Source organism: Nannospalax galili, unplaced genomic scaffold (assembly GCF_000622305.1).
Source record: "Nannospalax galili isolate Female #2095 unplaced genomic scaffold, S.galili_v1.0 scaffold461, whole genome shotgun sequence".
Lineage (NCBI taxonomy): Eukaryota > Metazoa > Chordata > Mammalia > Rodentia > Spalacidae > Nannospalax > Nannospalax galili.
This window is the reverse complement of record NW_008349975.1, coordinates 5,548,062-5,570,210: the sequence shown is the minus strand read 5'-3', so window position 1 is coordinate 5,570,210 and position 22,149 is coordinate 5,548,062.

Genomic DNA, 22,149 nt, shown 5'->3' with positions numbered 1-22,149 from the left:
TGAATTGCTTCTGAAAGTATTAGGGTAATTCAAGTAATTATCATCTACATTACTGTAATCAGAAAAAAAAAAACTTATGACTTCACCAAGTTGTAGATTTCTGCCCTGATGGGTGAGAAGACAAACTGAACTTTCCAAGTTCTCTAAGAGATAAAATTTTCTATCCACACCCACACATAATTTTTATGGGGCTGTATAATGACATGATAGACATACCTCTAGAATTGTTAAGAATTTAAACTATCACAAGGATTAATTAAGATGTTCTGTAATTGTAAAATATATATGATATTAGCAAAGAAAAGAATGCCATATAAATATTTTTTGGTATTTACTATGAGTTGAAAGAATAATTTGGATACAGCTAGCTAAGCAAAATAGTAACTAAAAACCAATTGTAACTGAGAGAGAGTTGAATGTGTTTGTGAATGCAAATTCACATACTCATGTGTACATATGTGGAGGACAGATGACATCATTGAATATCTTCTTCAATCTCTCTCCACCTTAGTTTTTAAAACAGAGTCTCTCACTGAACCTAGCATAGCTGACTGTCTAGACTGGTGTGGCAAAAATGTCAAGAATCCTCCTGTCTCTGCCTCTTCAGTGCTGAGATTATGGGTGCACACTGCCACACTCAGCTTTTTCATAAGTGCAGGGAATATGAATCTTCATGCTAGTTCAGCATTGAATCATCTCCTCAGCCCCTGTACATGTTTCTATTAATTCTCTTTAATGTTATCAGTATAAAAATCTGAATCACCTATATGTCTTACATTGTACCTCTATGGGGCAGAATTGTCTACAGTCTCTAAGCTCTATTCCTGAAAGATACCTATGTAATGTAATGTGCCTGGAATATCATAGCTTAGATTCTTTTATAACCACTTTTATCAAATTAAAATCTAACTCTATGTCATTAAATTTTATGAGATATGATATGAGAAAATGTTAAATCCTAAAATAGACAATTGCATGTGCTATTCAGCATCATTAGAAAAGACTGTTTCTGTGAAAATCTGAGGTCCATAAGGATTTTTACCAAGAAAGAGAAAGGATCTTATAAGTGGGTCCTGCTATACTTTGCAAGATTAGGCTCTTCCCAGCTCAATATTTAAAACGGAAGAGTTTCTGTTGCCCCCATAGCTTCTTACTGCTTTATATTCTTAACGTTACACAGAAACAGGAATCCCACATTTCATATCAATAAATAAAAGCATAAACTTTAATTATTAAATTATGAGAAAATTCAAATGCATTGACAGAAAGCAATTAGTGTCATGTGTGATGATGTGTTCTATGGTGCAACATAGTTCTCAAACACTTGAAAGTCTGAATTGCATCACAGGAAAGATTATTACTTTCTAAATGAAGTCTGTGTATGATGCATGTCTACATAATTAGAAATAGGGTATATATATTTTTTCAAAGAATATTCAAAACCAAGAATTACAAATAGATACCTCATTTACCAACAGCTCAGGGACCATTGCAAACGAGGAGGCAGAAAAATTGTAAGAGCCAGGGCTGGTTCATGAACACAGGGAGGTGGAGGCTTCCAGGCCACTGGAGGCTTGCTCATGTGAACCTGTGGCAGTGGTGGCTTCAAGCACAGGACCCATGTCAGCTCAATTATACAAGAGCCCAAAGGGGAGGTGAGAAATAGGTGGTGGGCCAGCACTAGATTGAGAACTATTTGAGACTGATTGCTGCTGGGTGAAGGAGAGTATGACTTACATATGACCACCGGATGGGCTGACTAGACTCCAGTGGACACATTTACACTGAAGGACATTTGGGTACGAACACCTGAATAAATAGGACTCAGAATGTACGGCAGAGTATATAGGGTTCGGTTGGAGGATAGAGGGAGGCATAGATAGGGGAGGAGGTCTGGATCTGAGTGGAAAATGTTGTATGAAATTTTAAAAGCTCAATAAAAACATAAAAAATAAAAGAATTACAAATAAAGACCTGTTTTATCAGCTTTTCCACAGGTGGTAAATGCAATGGATAGCAATATTCAGGCACTTCTGATGGGATGGAAGAACAAGAGCGTAATGTTGAAGAAGCAGCTGTGACCCAGCAGCAGATTTCCAGCCTGCCTACTATCTGCTGAGGGACAGAACATCAGGAAATGAGTGACCGTAAGCAGAGGGAAAAGCTAGCATGAGGCATGTAGGGCTTTATTTGTTGGTTTATCTAACATGGAGTGGGCAGGGTTTGGGTATTTGAGGTTTTGTCTTTTAATTATGATGAAAGATTTCATGCTATGCCCAACAAAAATCACTGTGTAGTGGAAGGAACCTCTCAATGAGAAACTAAAGCATGTATATTCGTACTAATAAATGAATGCTCACTAATTCTGAACATTATGTGCCACTTACTAGTTTAAACTTATGAAATTTGTATTCAATTTCAAATTTCTTGCTACTAAAAGGAAAATGGAGTGACAATAACTGTCTGGATTAAATATCCACATTTGCTATGCATCTCACAATTAAGAAGCAGACACATCTTAAATAGGATACATAATTAAACATAATGTACTCTACAGCATCAGTTCCCACTTCCAACTCAATGCCTCTGTAAGAAATCTTGCTGGACCAAAGCTCTTCATGAATTTAAAAGGACAAAAATAAGGACTGGAGAGATGTCTCAGTGGTTAAGAGCACCAGCTGCTCTTACAGAGGATCCAGGTTTGCTTCCCAGTATTGACATGATGGCTAACAATCTTCCATAACTCCAGATCCAGGGGAATCAAACACCCTCTTCTGACTCCACAGGCATTGCATGACAGGGGTGCACTTACATACATGCCAACAATGACAGGCACATAAAATAAAAATAATAATCAAAAATAAAAGGAAAAATAGTACGTAAGTCTTACAGCAACAAAAGAAAGGAAAAGATACGTGTCATCTTTCTGAATCCTCCTCAATTGCAAAGCTAGCCAAGCTTCTAACAGTCATCTAGTGCCTTATGCACTTTGAGGGTTTTTTCCCCTCTACTGATTATGTTTTTTACAGCCATAAGTTAATTGCCCCAAAAGACTCATGCTGTGCTGCTATAGAAGCATTACAATATGCTTCTCTGTTGGCAGTCATCTGGTTGACTGGTCAACCTGGGGAAACCAGGAAACTGGAGCAAATGGCATCAAGAGAGTTTGTAATGCTAGTTGGAAAAAAAATGGTGTTTTAGCATCTTGATAACCATGGAGAAAAAATGACTATATAATCACCTCTATTTTCACACAGAGGTAAAAATTTAACCACTTAGTTGTTTTGTAAATCCTCATTTTCAAAGATCAGTAACAAAAAGTGTAGAAATTTTGCTTTTGGGCTACTAGATAAGTAAATGGCCCCACTTAATCAGTAAGCTTTGCACATCTTAGTAGAATTTAAGTATTCTGTAGTGGGAAGGTGTTAGTTTATAGTTTTCTAAGCTTTTTATATCTTTTTTTACTATTTTTTTGCTTTTTATATCTTTTGATAATGTCTTTAAAAAACATTTTTTATTGTGAGTTTAGCTTGAAAGACGATGTGTAGACCCAACTAAAATTATTCAGCATAATTTATATACACATCATGTCCAAATCCTTATTATTTTTATACTGTTTTCTTTACTGAAAATAACAATAGTGTCAGGAAAATTCATTGCAAATAAGTTTTAAATCAGGCTGGTGATCTGGCACAGTGGTAGAGAACTTGACTAATTTATGGGACTCCAGGTTGACCCAGGATATCATAAAAATTAATTAATTAATTAATTAATAATAGACATTGGTTTGGAGGACATATACCTTCTTTTTTAGGTGAGCACAATTCACAACAAATCACCTTCTTGTTGATTAGATCATTTTTAAATCATTAAGACTAAAGAGAAAATTCAATACCAGTTTGCTTACCCAATACTAGCCCACATGAAATCAAAAGACCTCTGGTCTAATTCCCATCTCTTTTGTATATTTAAAAAGAAATTCCAGGTCCTTTTGATAAGATGATGCTGTACAGCAGTCCCTTCTGCATGAAATAACTACCATCATCACAGCTTCGGCTGAGCCTGATCACTAAGCATAGTCACAATTGGGCTTGTTGACAGTTGTGCACATTCATTAGAGTGCCAAGCACATACATGTATGAAATTCTCAATAAAGCTTTTGTAAAAGTTAAAAAAAGAGTGAATATGATGAAACAATAAAAAAGAAGAATCTCATTTGAGCTTTTATAAATGATATTTAATGAATTTGATTTAAAAATGATTCTTTTAACAGCTTTAAAAAAGTCACACAAGTAGAAAAATCCACTTTCCTTTTATTCCATAGCACTCAGAAATTCATTTTAATATATGCTGAAATGTAACCAAAGCAATGGAAAAAATGTATCTGAAACCAGTTGTCAATCATAGCAGCTAGAAATATCAAAGAGACATCCTATACTTTTTCTAAATATCAGAAATAATCTTCCATCAAATTGCTTCAAAGTCTACAGATAGGAAGTGCAGTCTAGATGTTAAAACCCACTGTGAGGTGCAGAGACTGAGTTTGCATTCTGAGGGGATCGATCGTTCCCGGCCTAAGAGACTCTGTACCGTATTTGTGAACCGAGGTATTTTGAATCAGCCATTACTTTTCTGATATTGGAAATAGACTAAAGAGAAACATGAAGGTCTCCTGTCAATCTCACTGCCAAAAGAAATTTCATTCTTTTTTCTTGTCTAGTAGAAACATAATCTACTCCATCAGTAAAGATTTCATGGGGAGATGATCTCCTTTAATGCATCTTCTCCATTTTATATATTAGAATAGTGAGGCAAAGGATCAAAATGAAGTCCCCAAAAACAGCAGCTCTGGAGATCTTTTTGTGGAATAGGTACTAAAAATCACTAGAATGACTATGTATTTTTCAAATTTTTCTCAAGGACTTTTTTTTAATGTAAAGAGCATTTAAGTTTCAGAATTTTGCTCCTTCTATCAAATCATTATTAACGAGTGTATAAATGAAAGTCAGCACCATTAGGCTTGTAATCAAATGAATTGGGCCCTAATTCTGATTCACTCATGATCAGAAGTTATTCAAACCCATTGACCACAGTTTTAATAGCACCAAGCATTCATGCTAGACTACTGAGAGCAAAGATCACTTTTGCACTTGCATTATATAACTATAACACCATGATGTGTATATCTATTTACTTTTCATTTGAGAAGAATGATTTTAAAAAATGTGCCAAGGGTGGTAGCCAATGCCTTTAATCCCAGCACACCAGAGGCAGAGGCAGGCAGATCTCTGTGGAATAAAAATGGGGATTATTTAAATGGGAGGGGGGAGGGAGGATTATACAAGGAAGTTTGGGAATAAAGGGAAAGAGCTCAAGAGAGGTGGGAAGGTGGGACTATAGGGAGAAATGGGGAAAATGGGGCACTTTAAATGGGAAAACCATGAAGGAAGGGTGAGAGAGAGAGAGAGAGAGAAGAGAAGAGAGAGAAGAGAAGAGAAGAGAAGAGAAGAGAAGAGAAGAGAAATAATGCCTAGCTTTTTTAAAAAAAAAAAACAACAGAGGGAACCATATTAGTCCAGCAACCTACTGACAAATTATACATACATTATCTCTACATTAGTCCATGTGTATAGCTAAAGGCTACATAACAAGAAACAGTGCCAGACAGGAGATACCTTCCTTTGAGTTGTTGGTCAGGGTGGTAAAGATACTCCCAAAATTACTCAGGCTATCGCCACAGCCCTTGATGGCCTCCCACAACTTGAAGGCAAGACCCTACTGCTGAAGACAGTACATATTTCAAAAACAGAATTTGGAGCAATAGAGCTTCAACTGAGTTGCCACTACTTCCCCTGAAGGCTAGCACTCATAGCTTTGGAGAGTGCTATGAAGGTGCCAAGGGAAGACATCAATGGATGATCAAGCATCAACTTCAAGACCAAACAGCCACATCAATGACCAGTACAATATACATCATTGGTGTAATAGTGGCACTTTTTATGTTGGGGACAATCAACAGCTACCTAATTTAACTAAACACCCATTCAAAGGAAGGAAACTCAAGTATGGTAATGTAAACATAACCTAATACACATGGCTGGAGTGGCCATAGATCTTAACAAAAACCCCAAGACTGTCACACGACTAGACTAATGTGATTTCTTACTATGCGCATGATATTTATCCTTATGTTTACAGACAACTATCCCAGTCACCACTCATCAAAGAAGCTTATTTTGTACCAATCAGAGACTATTGCCAAGTACCGTATCTGATCACACATGGAAATTGTCAATGAATTGCCCAGGCCTAAGTGACACATCTACAATACAACCTCTACATCTAAGGCTCATGGAACATAGAACAAGGATAATGAAGAGGCACTAATGAATCTCTCAGTTCTCAACAATGAAGCTTCCTCATGCAGCAAAAGGCCAGGAACACAAAAGTTCACAAATAGATAAAGTGTAGAGATCAAGAGTCTGCTGAATGCTGGTCCTTGGACAGGATCCCTTTATTAAAATTCTCCTACCCAAGGCCTGAGCCTTGGACTATGTGGAAGAGGAGGCAGAAAGATTGTAAGAGCCAGGGAGGGGGTACATGACCATATGGAAACAGAGTCCTACAAGCTCCTGGGAACCTGTCCATACAATTTTATGACAATGGTGTCAGCATGCACAAGTCCCATGCAAACTCAGGCAGACAATAACCCAGCATAGAACTGGGAAAATGAACAGCAGACCTTAGTCTTATCTGAAGGAATGCTGGCAATTGATTGCTGCTAGATGAAGAAGAGCTGTCCTTCCTAAAACAAAGGACACTAGATAGATAGGTGGACTAGACTTAATGGATGGATGCACTGGGGAACAGCTGGGAACACTGACAACCCAGTGGGCCTTAATAAGGATGACCAAGTATTTGGATTCCAGTGGGAGTGAGAGGCTATGGAAAGGTGCCAGTGGAGATGGGGGTATAAAGATGATTAAGATTGTTTGAGATGTTCTATATGAAATACACAAAAAATTCAAAAAATTAAAATAAAAAAAAAATGCCAGAGGTGGATGCCCACACCTTAATCCCAGCACTCCAGTGGCAGAGGCAGGTGGATCTCTGTGAGGTAGAGGCCAACCTGGCTACAGGAGACAAGCAAAAACCCGGGGGTCACCCCACACACACACACACACACACACACACACACACACACACACACAAAACCTATTATGTTCTTAGTACTGTGATAATGCCTTAATAAATGAGGCTTTTCAAGGGAAATTCTCCCTTCTCCCTTGCTATGGGGGAAGGCAAATATCACATTCTGAAATTAAATGCTAGCATATTTATTACCTCTCAGGGTTTTGATCTCCAAATCAAACAGCAAAAAGATCCTTGTCCATTAAGAAATAACCACCTACAGTACTTGCTCCTATGGCCCTTATTAATGTATCACTACAGGGGACATATTAAGATTGGAATTATTTTGACATTTACAATAAGGTTTGTGCTTATAAACCCAAGGCCACACCATATTAAAGCTTATTAGCATAATATAACTGATTAGGTGCTCACAATGTGCAAAGGCAGTTGGTTTTGCAACTCCCTTGGGGAACAAAATCTAAAGACAGAAAAAGCAAAAATCTCAATCAGGGAAACACCATTCAGTTTGCCCTTGGTTTATAGCCCTAATTTAAGAGGAAAATATGATAATGAAAAGAAAAATATTCAATTGAAGTTATTTTTAGTCCATTCATCAGCAATTGACTATGCACCCCATTTGCCTCATTATTTCAACAAGATAGTTCAAGACTCACTGCCTGAGGTATTCAAATAAAGGAATTCAGGAGCCCCATGAACCTGACAATGCATATGAAAGTATGTTTTTCCTCTAACAAGGCAAGTACTAGTAGATTGCTTCTTGCTTCTTCTTGAGTTAATAAAGAAGTAGATGTACATGTAGGTATGCAAGTGCATATATATACAATAAGGAGAGAAATCATTTAGGTCTATGTTATAAAAATGCTTAATAACACACATACATATCTCAAGAATATGTTTTTAAGTCAGCAGTACTTACTGTTCTTGCAAAGGACCCAGGTTTGATTTATAGCACTGACATGGTGTCTCACAACTGCCTCTAACTCCAGTTCCAGAGAATCTAATACACTCTTCTGGCTTTCACAGATTCTTCCACACATAAAGTGCACATAAACTCATGCAGGTTCATATATATACACATAAACAAAAATAAATAAGTCTTTAAAATCAAGAAAGTGCTATTCAGCTCCCAAAAGAGAAGTATCATCAACAGTTGTATGCTAAAACTCAACGTGCCAGGCAAGATTTGCCAGTAGTGCAAAAGTGGCATGACTGATTTGGGGGGGCGCAATCAACTACTTTCTGAATACATTTGAGACCTGATACACAGGAGGATATTCATGCATTTTGTACCATGAACCTGGTCAAAAACCTGTGACTGGAGAGGCCATAGACCTCAGGGGAAACTTACTATTGTTTTGCTAAATTGGTATGGCATCGAACTGACTTCCAAATATTTAAGTTTATGCCCATAGACAAATGCTGCTTTTATCCTCAATCAGAGCAGCTTCTATTTGCAGTGAGCAGCACTGAATACAGAAAGTTATGGCTGCTCAAGGTGTCATGAATAAGTAGCAATTTCAAATTCAGCCCTAAACATGGCATTTATATCATCCTTCTAAGGCTCTGGGAATACTAAAAAAGAAGGGGTGGGGGCTGGAGAGATGGCTCAGTGGTTAAGAACACTGGTTGCTCTTGCAGAAGACCTGGGTTCGAATCCCAGAACCTACATGGCAGCTAAAAACTGTCCATAACTCCAGTCCCAGGGGATCTGACAGTCTCTTCTGTCCTCCACGGGCATTGCATGACACAGGTGCACTGACCTACATGCAGGCAATACATGCATACACATAAGATAAAAATAATAAATAAAAAAAATTTAAATAGAATGGGTAGAAAGACTATAGAAGCAGGATGTTAAGGAAAAGGACTAGGAAAAGCTGTCTTCTGAGCATGACACAAGCACTGAAATTATGAACTCATAACTGTCGTGGTTGCTTGCACTGAACCTGTGCAAGACTAGGTCCGTTAACAGTCACAAATGGGGAAGGGGTTCAAGGCGCCCTACCTTCCTCTGGGGAACCACTGGCTACCAATGAATGCTGGTGGGGGGAGTCATCATCCTCACCTACACGCCCACTTACGAGTCAACTAATCTCCAGTGTATAGTTTCACACCCATGGTCATACTGATGATCCTGGTTAACTCAATGGATCACAAAATGAAACGAAGTCATGAAGCTAGGAAAGGGACTTGTAAAAAGGAGGGAGGTGGTTGATAGGAGTGGGAGGGAGGTGAGGATTGGAAGAGTAATCAGAATTCATTACATACAGGTACTGAACTGTCAAAGAATAAATGTAACTAATAGGCAAGTTTAGTAAATTGTTTGCAGTTGCAGTGTCATAAGAAGGTGAAAGGTAGCAGAGCTGAGATTTGGGAGACTCAGACCGTCAAGCATCAGCAATACTAAAATAAAATTTGATATTTTGGACAATGCAACTTTGATACATCTATGCCTATTTCCTTCAAAATCAAAACGAAGATTGAATTTATAAGATGTCAGCTTTAGGCTTTAGGATACAAAGACTTCATAACTAAGTCCACAGCACCACTGGTTCAGAGGTCTTTTGAGAACAGGGGATAAGCCCCAGTCCAAAGCCCAGGAGTCACTTGGAGAGGAATACAGTAGAATTTTTTGGGTGTGAAGATAGCAATATGGGAATTTTTCTCTAAATACTTCTCAACAGGAAACAACACTTCCCACAATCCTACCTTGCTGTTCAGGTGATCCCATGTTCATTCCTGCCTAATATCATAAAACCCACCTCTCATTATCAACTTGGACCCCAGTTATTTCTTCAACACTTATAGCATCAAGAAATGAACGTGGAAACTATGCTTGCTACTGTCTAAACCATTTCAAATTCAGATATTTTAAATGAGACTATATGTCTTGCTTGCTGACCATATGCAGCAGAGTCAGTAGAATACATGGAAAGATCATGAGTGATGAAAATAAACACTCTTGTGTGGAAATCCAGTTCCAGTCTGTATTGCCTATGTGACTTCAAGGAAGAAGCTTAAAAACAAAGCCACAGTTTTCTGGCCTGAAAATGAGACTAATCCTTAACTCTCTAAATTGTCAGGAATACCCAAAATAATTAAAATAAGTACTGTAATTGATATGAGATGTTCAAGAAACAAGGATTCCATCCATTACTCTAATGTCATGAGAACTCTTTGATAGGGAAAAGGAGAAGAGGAGACAAACAATAGAGAGTACACACAGAGAGAACAGAATGTACACAGCTCTCATAAAGGAGGGATAGAGACGTATTCTAGTCAACTAAAATTTTTTAAAAGCCCCAATTTGTAATATTTTCCAATTTCTATAATATAAATGCACTGCACTGTGGCTAATTTGAAGCTACTGATGGCATAACAAACTCTGTGGATATTTATGGATCTGTTCTCATAATCCAAACTAAGTGGCTTTATTACCAAGCAAACGCATTTTATTTCCACCATGTGGTTTTGGAACCTTTTGTACCTATGCTTTCCCTGGTCTTTAAAGTGTAAGTGTAGAGAGTGAGGATAAATACAGAAAAAGCCAATATAAATTATGATAAATAGAAGGAAATAGCAGTGAATAAGGAATTCTAAGATGTTTATCAGTAAATGCAGAAATGCATAAGTATTCATGATCAGTTCCCCAAGTTACATCTTCATTATCTCCGATGGTGGTTGGTATTTGGTATTACTGTTAATATTATTGGTTTAATTATTGAGTAAAAATTGATCATATCTTTTATTGAAATTGAAATATAATCAATGTTGTATTCTCATAGCAGTACAAGTTTTCACCTATAACAAACATGCTTGTAGCTTAAAGACGCTATAGCAACCTGAAAATTGATGCAATAATACCTATTTAAGGGGCTGTGAATATTATTTAGCCTACAGCATCCTTATGATATTGAATGGAAAAATATTTCAGTAAATAGTCTTGGAAGTCAAATTCCCTGGCTGTAAATCTTGTCTTTTCTATATCCTACCTCAATAAACTAACCTCGGGACATTGTTTATTGGTCTCAGTTTTCTCATCTTGAAATGAACATTGTGAGACTTGTAATATTAATCTATCTTCTGATGCTATAATAAAATGTCTGAGGCCAAGTAATTTCTAATAAAAACCTTACAGTTTAGTTTACATTTTTGGAAGTTCAACGGTATGGTGCTGATATCAATTTTGCTCTATCAAAAATGTCATGGCAGACAGCATCATAGTGGTAAGATTCTATGTGAGAAAGAGAAACCAAATAGTCAGGAAGCCAGGGTTTGACTCAACTATATCAATTCCTTCTGAGAACAGGGCCCCAGTGTCCTAAGGTCCTGCCCCCAGGCCTTACCTAAGCTACTAATGGGACACCACCTCTTAGTAGCCTCACCAAGCTACTAATGGGACACAAGTCATTATCTAAATTATAGTTCTTAAAAGTTAGTCCAAGGATTATATAAGTTAAATTGTGTAAACTTCTAACAGTATTCAGTACAATACATACTAATTGGAAATGGTGCTTATTATACTTATTTGTAACATATGACCAATTAACGTATGCTCTCCTACCCATCTCTCTTCCTTAATCTATTTGTTTTCATAACTTTAAGGATCATTATAGTTTGGCCTTACTCACCTCTTTAATCTGCATTGCACAACTTCAACACATACCACTTGCTGTGCTCAGAATCTCCTCTCCTCAAAGCTTCACATCAACCCCAGCTTTAGCCTGACTCAGAAAATGTTTTTCACTTTCTTCTGCTCATTTTAATCCAAAGTAACCGTTCTGGATCAAATCATCACTCCAGTGGCTCTCAGAGCTCCTGAAACTAGTGTTTCATGATTATTTAATTATATATTCTCTTGTATTTTTTCTTTCTGCCTGAGAAAAAAAGACTTACAGTGAGTATTCATCTTCTACTGATATGTAATTGTCCCAATATATAATCCCCAATGAATACGCATTGATTGATTTGTTACTTAGAATTAGCTAATTTTAGTTATAATATCAATAAATTCTTACCAAAAGGACTTTTTTTGCAATTAATACTGTTGATATTAAAATATCAGCTATGTAAGGCAAAATAAATGGGGTATTAAAATCATGAAATCATTTAATATATATTGTATAGTTCCAATATTTTAATTTTGAATTAAATCATAATGGAATCAAACTAACTGCATTATGATATAAAAATTGCATTCTAGTAGTAGCAGAAATTTTGCATACCTAAAAGACAGTAAAAATTTACTGCCACAGTGGCTCTAATTTAAGTTGCAGGATAAAACGGAACAAAGAAACACCCTTAACTGAGACGCAGTGCTGGATTTCTTTTCACTTTGATGATGATGAACGGAGTGTGGTTGCCCAGGCCTCTAAAGCAGTCAGAACATTACATGGGGTATCCAGAGATAGCAAACAAAACAATTAAGAAGACTTAATGTTCTCCCAATGAACTCAGCCCTGATCTTAAAAGCAAGCTAGTGCTGATGTCGGAGAACCTAGGGAAAGGCGCTGCTGTCCTGGGCACACATGTGCAGCTTCTGTGGGAGACACATAGGCATGTTTGTCAGTTTATTTGTACTCTAAAAGTTATTTGTGAATATTTTAACTCTACTTCATCCCGTGAGACTAATGTTCTGTCTGAATTTGTCATAGAAAGAAAGAAAATTTTGTGTCTGCAAAATTAAGGCAATCTAGTCCTATGATTGTCATGCATGCTGTAAGAAAAGTTAAACATTTTCATATTTAAAAAGTTAAACTAAGCTCCACTAGGTCTCTTTAACTACTGATTCTTAATGCAGTTGTCTGTAATATAAAATTTTGTTTTCTTTCTTCAGGAATATAGTGCTCGTGTTATTACACATCCTTACTCTTTCAGGAAAGCACTGACATCAAACAGGCACTTAAGAAATGTTTGTTTTTCTACAATCTGACCTTTAAAATACAGAACAATCAGAAGTGGGGAAGAATGACAAGAGGAAAGTGGGGGGTCAAGGGCAAATGCTCAGTATAAAGCACATTTGAAATTTTCATTATGCAACATACTATGCATAATGCATATACATGATGAAAATTCTTAGTTATAATTAAAAAATAAAACAATACCTGTGGCTAGACAGGTCACAGGCTCTATGGGAGAACTTACTACTGCTATCTAACTCCTAATGACTTATTGTTATATCTATAGATTAATGTATCTCTCAGCTCTCAATAGATACATTTCTTCCTACAACAGATGGTGATTAACACAGAGACAGAACTGGCCAATGAGCAAAAAATAACTGCAAAATATTTTTTCCCAAATAAGACAGCTGTATCACACCCTCTCCCACCAAGGCTCAGGGATCACTGTGGAAGATGGAGCAGAGAGATTGTAGAAGCCAAAGGTGGCAGATGGCCACAGGAAATCATGTTGTCTAGATACCACAGTGCAGTTGCACATATGAGCCCACAGTGATTGTGAAAGCATACATAAGACCTGTGCAAGTCTAAGGCAGACACAAACACAGCATGGATAGGGGAATTTTTAGGAAGCCCCAGCCCTAACTAACAACTATTGGCAACTAATAGTTGCTAGGAGAGGGAAAGTCAGTTCTCCTTAAGAATGTGACACTTGAGTTGACCAGGCTCCAGGGAATTGACCCACAATCAAGAACATTTGGGGAACACAAATTAGACTCTGTAGACTTTAACAAAATAACAGAAAAAATAATATAGCCAAATACACCTGGCTGGAGCTGACATAGATCCTAGAGAAAACCTTCTCTATGCCTTATCTCTAGATAATGAAGTTTCTTACCACATGCTAAATATGGATCCTTATATTTACAGACAAGAATACTGTATACCACTCATCAAAGAAGCTTCTTTTTGCAACAGATGGAGGTTACCTCAGAATTCTACAACTTGTCAGACACAGAGAATATGTGTCTGAGGGATGCCCCGTCCTAGGTGACACATCTACAGTTGAGCCTCTGTACCTAAGGCTCATGGAACATAGCAGAACAGGGGATAGAAGGAAAACTAGTTCATTTTTCAACTCTCTCCTTATACAACAGAGTATGATGCACACCGAAGGCCACAGCTGGCCAGGTTTTAAAAAGTAAGATACTGAAGAGTGTGTGTTCCTGGATAGGACTCCTATATTAAACCTCACCCAACCATGGTTCAGGGACCACTATGGAAGAGAGAGTGAAAAGAGTATAAGAGCCAGGACTGGCTCATGAACAGAGAGAAGCAGAGGCTTTCAGGCCACTGGAAACTTGCACATGTAAACTTGTGGCAACAGTGGCATCAAGCACAAGACCCATGCCAACTCAATCAGACAAGGGCCCAAAATGGAGAAAGAGAAATGGATGGCATGCAGGTCCTAGAATGGGAGGTACTGGAGACTGATTACTTCTGGATGAGGGAGAGTATGGCTTACTTATGATCTCTAGATAGACTGACTAGACTCAAGTGGATGAGTTTGCACTGAAGGACATCTGGGTACAAATGCTTGACTGGATAAGATTTAACATGTATAGTAGAATACATGAGGTCCAGTGGGGGGATGGGGGGGCATGAATGGGGGAGGGAATCTAAATTTGATTAAGAACTGTTGTATTAAATGTATGAAGGCTCAATGAAAATTAGAAAAAAAAAACAGAGAACAAGAAATGAGGGGATAAGGAGATGAAAGTCTGAGAGGAGGTGAGGGAGGGTTTTGAAGGTGTAGATCTGAATATGATAAAAACACATGGTGTGAACTCCTCTAAGAATTGATGAAAATATTATTTAGAAACTAACTAAATGTAGAACAGAGACTGACTGAAAGCAATAAAAAAAATAAACTAAATATAATGCCATGTTTTGTAAAAACTTTAAACTGTACCCACACTGTACACAATTATGTAATTAGATACCTAAATATATATAGCATTTTAGAAGCTAGAGTTTAACTTTAGAGACATACGTTTTAATATAGAATTATAACTGGCAAAACCATCACCCTGAAAGGAACACATCAAGGAATAAAGTCTTGATTGGGCAATGATAATTGAAGTCACAGAAAGACTGAGCATAAGAGCAAGTATCTAAGGACAGGACCTTTTATACTATATTTCTATGGCTTTCTCTGAGCCCAACAGTTTCCAAACCTCAATAAATGTTTCTTCCAGGGATCAAAATAAGAAAAGAGTATTAAGAAAGGCTTTCCTGGAGGATGAAAAGATGGCTCGTCAGTAAGAAAGCTTGATGCTTTCTGGAGGAACTGAGCTTTGTCCTTGGTTCTCAGCATCTACTTTAAGCTGTTCACAACCACCATAACTCCAGATCCAGGGACCTGGTGCCCACTCTCAGACTAACACACACACGTAAGTAAAAATAGGTTTTTTGTTTGTTTTTTGGTTGTTTGTTTAAAAAGAAAGGATTTCCTGATACGGAAGTTATGTTTTAGAACCAAACCCACAAGCATCAAAGAGAATAAGAGGAACATGGGAGATGGACCTATAGACAGGGTGAGAAAGGGATAAGAGAGAGTGAAGTGTGAGAGTAATCAGAGAGCAGTGTAATGTTATGTTTAATTAACAAAAACATTAATAAAGTATTGAGTTTTCTTTACAAAAAGAAACAGGAAATAAAAAACGATGACAGCCGAGTTTGGATACAGTAGGAAGGGGATGAGTTGATTTAGAAGGAACAAGAACACTTAAGATTTCCCATCTCTCCATCTCTATGCCTCTTCATTTCTCGTTTACCCCCTCAGGTCTTTATCTCCATTTTCTTCATCATTTCAATGTATTTTTCTACTGCTTCTCCTCTATCTCATTACATGAGTGCTGGATCTTTTCCAGATTTAGACACCACTAACTACTGACTCTATTCCCTTTAACTTACTATTAATTATGGTTTGGGCCAATGTCTTGAACAAAGAGTCAATAAATTGTTTCTAATGCACACATTCTGTCTCTCTCAGCAAATTTCAGTAGAGAGACAAGAAAATATCAGGCAACGCCTGCAGCCAACAGAATAAAGAAATATAATGGTTTTATTCATTTGCATAAAGAAGTATTATTCCTTCGGGCATGAAAGAGCTATGGAAAGTGAAGAGGAGATATCACTAGCCAATCATCATGTCCAAAACCAGTCCAGATCCCTTTGGTACCGTGAAACCTGAAAAGTTTGTCTGTAGAAGTAATGTTTGTTATAGGTATAAAATTTTAGCCATGGTAAAAATATTAGTAACTACAATGATCTATTTTTATTTTATTTTTACTGTATATGTGTGTGTATGAATGTGTTTATATGTCGGTGTACATGTGCACATGTACATGTGTGTGCATCAAGGTCAGTCTAGGATATTATTCTTCAAAATCTGTCCATCCTGGTTTTTTAGAGACCTTGGTCTCTCTCATCAGTCTAGGTAGCCTGAGCAGTAAGCCCCAGGGATTCCCCATCACTACCTCTCCAGCTCCGGGATTACAACTGTGCACCACCAAGCCAGGATTTTTACATGAGTGCTGGAGCTCTAAACCCAGGTCCTTACACTTCCACGGCAAACACCTATCACCCCAGCCCTCCACAATGATTCTTTAAAATATAACTAAAATAAGCACACCATGTCAAGAGAAATATTATGACTACCAAATGAGTTTGAAAATAGGTTTCACTTTTTCAATAGTCTACCAAATGGATTTAGTAACTTCAAAAAATATGATCAAAATTTCTAACAGAGACAATATCCAACATATTTTGGAATTTTTGATTAAAGTTATAAGACACATACAGAAATACATGTCCATCATAAGGAAATAAATGGATAACTTCTCACCAATCAAATGTATAATTCATAGAATAAGAAACAAAGCAGTACTAGCATCTCTAATATAGCCCTTTCTCCCTTCCAGTTAAAATCTAGTCAGTCCCAAGGGTAACCAGTAACCTAGCATCAAACATCAAGGCTTACTTCTGCCTGGTTTTGTACTTCATATAATATTTAATATAATTTGTCATTCATTATTAATTTTACTATTGATGATGCTGAATATTTAAAAATAATATTCATTTGTACATTTTTTTTGGAAGTAACATGAATGGAAAGCCTCCATGAATGAATAATTCACATAAAATTTTGCCAATGATGTGCCCAACTTTGATGTATTTGAACCAAGTATATCAGGGATTATGCTACACAGCTAACAATTATAGTAGTATATCAACCCAAAGAATCGAATAAACTGGGGGAGAATGTTCACAAATCAATAATGCTAGTAGGCACACACAAATTTAAATGTTTAATTCAAGATGTATTCCCTGGAATTAATAAGTAATGTTTACTTCAAAACAACAATTTGCAAGGAATTTGGAATAAATGCACAAATCTATATTGTTTTCCAGAAAACTATTACATACAAAAGACATAGTAAAAAAAAATACCTGCAGGATAGGTTAGGAACTTATTGTATACAATTGCCTGATTCAACTACTGTAAAATATAATGCCATCCCAATCTACAGAAATAGATGTACAATATAAAGGAATAATAATTTTCATGTGCTCTGGGATTGTCTCACCCCATCTGGCACATCAGGTAGGTACCCTTCTTATTGTACCTGAAAGGAAACATCTGGATATTAGTGTATATGAAGGAGAGTAATCAGTTTTTACAGAAGGTTTGATTAGTTTTCTGTAATGCATAGTTAATGAAAGGGAATATTTTGGGTTAACATAATAGGATGTAGGGGAAACATGACGTCTGTCTTCAAATATTTTAAGAATTGTCAAGTCAGTAGATTTCTTTAACATGGACTCAAGATCAAAACATTTTACCCTCTTAAGTTCAGATTGATTAAATTAGTACCAACAAAAACCATTTCCATTTGACATGCTCGGAATTTTGGTGCACGCACATGCTCACTTGTGAGAGTATGCGAGTACTTTGTTCATCAGTATCAGCACCTGCTTGAGTTAGGAGAATTACATTTCCTGGTTCTGTGTGATGAGAAGGGTGTATAAAGCAACATGAAACAGTCTTCATTTTGTTTTAAATAAGACTAATGTTAATTGTTCTCAGAACTGGACTTTTTCTCAAAGTTAAAACAATTAAAACAATTTTTCTTTCAGATTTAATGGAGCATTGCTAGCTGAAGCCAGTTTTAACGTGGGGAGAGAGATGTCAGACTGAAACGTATGCAGCCTGATTTAAAACCAAGCCTTAAACCCTTTTAAAGAACAATAAAATGTATTTTACATGCAAAAAAAGGAATTGTCATGTGAAGAGTGAAATATATTTAATCTAAACTTTTCTTGAAAGAACTTGCAAAACTTCAGTAATAGGGAAGAGATTATTATTATATATGTTAAAGTATTCTGCCTATTAATTGCAGTTGTCCAGCAGTAGAATTGGCTGACTAAGAAGTCAACTTCTTAGAATAGAACTTAACCTTTAGGAACATAATTTTCTTCAAATTTAAGAAAGTTCTACCTAACAATTGCAATTTTCAACAATAGAATTTGCTGACTCAAAAACGATAATAAGCTACCTAGTTATCATATTCTGCAGAAAATGTAAGTAACTTTTAGGGAGGTTTCTGTGTATATGGGAGAGTAAAATGGACTGTTCAACCATAAATTATACTAGTATTTGAAAACATTTTTTAAATTAATGTTGGTAGTATGTTGACACAACAAATCATTATTATATACATATATTATGAGTTCTTCAAATTTTAGTGAGTCTATAATTTTAATAATTGAGTATGTTTTTATATTTTTAATGTTCATATCGTGAAACTAAATTTTGTAATAAGTTTTGAACCTTGGGTAAAATTTATTATTCTTAACTAGCAAAACTTGCTGAAATTATCTGTCCTCTCAGCTAATGAATTGCCAAACTATTTTATATATTGATAGACTACTTATCAAAAATGTGTTTTTGTGTGTTTTATACTTCAGAATGATTAGCACCCAAATACAGGCATCTCAATACCATTGCATCACAGTATCATTATCTGTATATTAGTATATTATTTATAATATTGGTTATTTCAAGTGCCACATTTGCCTCTTTCCTGGACCCAAATTTGCAAAGCAGCTTTGCAGATCATTGTGGCAGAGGGTGAAGTGTAAAATCACGTATACTCTTAGATCTCCCATTTGGAGGCATCCACATCACATTTTCTACATGTCATTAAGAAAGTTTCATGAAGAAGGTTAGCAATACATTAGAAGTCTTTATTACACAGCCCTGCTTTTGCATTTTGCTTATCACCAATCCTGCCTCTCAGTAAGATGATGAGCATTTACAGATATAGCAAGGAGACAGCCTTCTTGCAAAGTTTCTCTGCAGTCTGAAGAAATTCAGGGCAGCATACCTATGCCGGAGGATGCAAACTATATTTGAGGTTGCAATAAGGAAACTAAAACTCTGAAATTAGTATAGATTAAATTGCTATCTTTCCATGTCCTAATGAATGTTCTTCTTATTGGTGTTACTCAGCATTTAGAAGTTAAATTTTTGCTAAGAAATCATATCTATGTATTAATTTCATGCCAACGTGTACAGATTTTGAAAGGATGACATTTGTACTGATTTCTAAGAAGCTGAAGTTGAAGAGCAAATATCTCTATCATTTTTTATCTATCATCTATCTATCTATCTCTTTCATGCACATATACACATATAAAGTCTCATTATCTCATTATTTACTGATATGGAAATTTAAAAATTAAGTCAATTTTATACATTAAAATGTGTTTTACCTCTAATTACCATATGTTTTCTATGAAAATCTGAAATTTTTTCTAAGTATATCTATCCTCATTTCAACAAAGATTTAGCTGTGAGTAGTATCATCATAGTTAGAAGTGAAACATTCAACAAATTGAAGTATTTCCTGTGTGACCATAAAAGAAAGTTGGCTGATGCAGGCTGACTTTTAATGCTTCTAAAAATCATTTCCTGTATGCTTCCGATTCTGCTGATTCTCCACCCATCTTCTTCTCTCATTTTATTTCTATTCATTTCTGCTGGTCTAAAGACTTGTTTTAATATAAAACAGGAACAAAAACAGATGAAAACAACAAAAAGACTGCAGTCTACTTAGCTGGGACAGATTCTCATGGAGCCACACCCATTGGTGAGAAACAGGCATGGCCTACCTAGCATCCATCAAGTGTTCTCAAGAATGTAAGGCAGTTTCCCATCTTCACTAAGTATTTAAGCACTATTAGTCCCAAATTGGAAAGTGTTTCATTCCCAGATGCTCAAATCTAATGCTGAGTGTCTCATCAGATTCTTGGTAGGGGCTTGTTTAAACATAAGATCTTGTTAACTTTAAGAAAAAATGCAGACCTGTAAAGATGAAAGGATCCTAGATAATGTATATTTTTGTTAAAACTTAGCATGTAATTTGAAACACTACCAAGTTTTGGAACCCTTTCATCAGAAAAAAAATACTGAAATGGCACTCGTATATAAACTGTAAGTTGATGTTTCCAAGACAAAAGCATACCATGTTAAAGATTTTGTAACATTGAATGACTAAGAATTTTTTTATTGTGCAGAGTTAGAATGCTGCAGCTCCAAAACTAAGCTATTTTGAGCTAACCTTAGTCCCTTCAGTCATGAGCTATTCATTGCCCACCCCTCTTTTACGTATAGGTTAAAATAAATTAACACGTATTCTTAAAAGATCATTAACTTCCACAAATCAAAAAACTCAGACTGACATGAGAAAGCATCTGACACATAGAGCTGAGGTTTCCAAGGTTTGCTATAATCAACCCTCCTGCAGTCTCCATCAATATGTTTGTTAAATGTATTGATTTGTGATTTTCTTTTGTTCTTTAAATAATGAAATTTTATGTAATCGCTACTATAGTGGAAAATGTCATTTGGGCCAATCTGAATCTGTGTGTCCAAGTCACAGCCACTCATATTTGGCTCAGAATAAACTATTTCTTTTTCTCTTTTAAATAATAGCTGTGTTTTGTGTTGATAAATACAGATGGGCTGGAGAGATGGCTCAGCAGTTAAGAACACTGGTTGTTCTTGCAGAAGACCTAGGTTTGAATGGCAGCACCCACATAGCAGCTAACAACTGTCTGTAACTTCACTTCCAGGGTACCCAACAGCCTCTTCTGTCCTCCGTGGGCATTGCATGAGATGGGTGCACTTACCTACATGCAGGCAATACATGCATACACATAACATAAAAATAATAAAATAAAATATTTTTTAAAAAATACAGAATATTTTAATGAAATTAGTAAATCGGTGTATTCCTATAAACAAAATGCCACAGATATATGTATAACTTGAAATAAAAATGTATTAACAAATTGAGGTTTTGCTAAAAATAGTTTATTAACATAAAGTAATAAAAATCAAACCATGTCAAACTAATTTGTGCTAATATTAATGTTAATGACAGACTAGGAATTATAGCAGGATAGCTAAATATTAACTGTAATCAATTATCATGAAAGTAACATTAAATGGATAAAAAGATTACATAAAACACATTTTGGAATATTACTCAAAGTGGGTAAAATTAAATATATTAATCAATAATCTACATAAAACTAAAGGAAATGGGAATTGTTAAAGAATAATTAATCTTGCCTAAGAGTTAGGAACCCTATCCGGTGAGTAAAGCATCCTGAAGAAAATAGATCAAAATAGATAAATGAGAAAAACAAGAACCAATGAAGCTTAAGAAAGAGTCATTGAAAATGCTACAAAGATTATAGGATGAAGTTAAGGAAGTGATAAATAAATCAATATTCATCAGCTCAGGCAAGGAAAAGAAGGTTGTATAAGAGTTTAAAGTACATACTAAGGCATTTTTCTGGTACCACAGGAACTGACACGAAAATTTATTGAGCCAAAAGTAAAAATATATATCTCATCATATCCACCTAGCTAAGTGCCCTGGCATATTCCCAGAGCTGAATACATGTATTCAGCTAGCAAAATGGGGTTTGGGAGAGGACTGTTTAAACTCTATTGCAT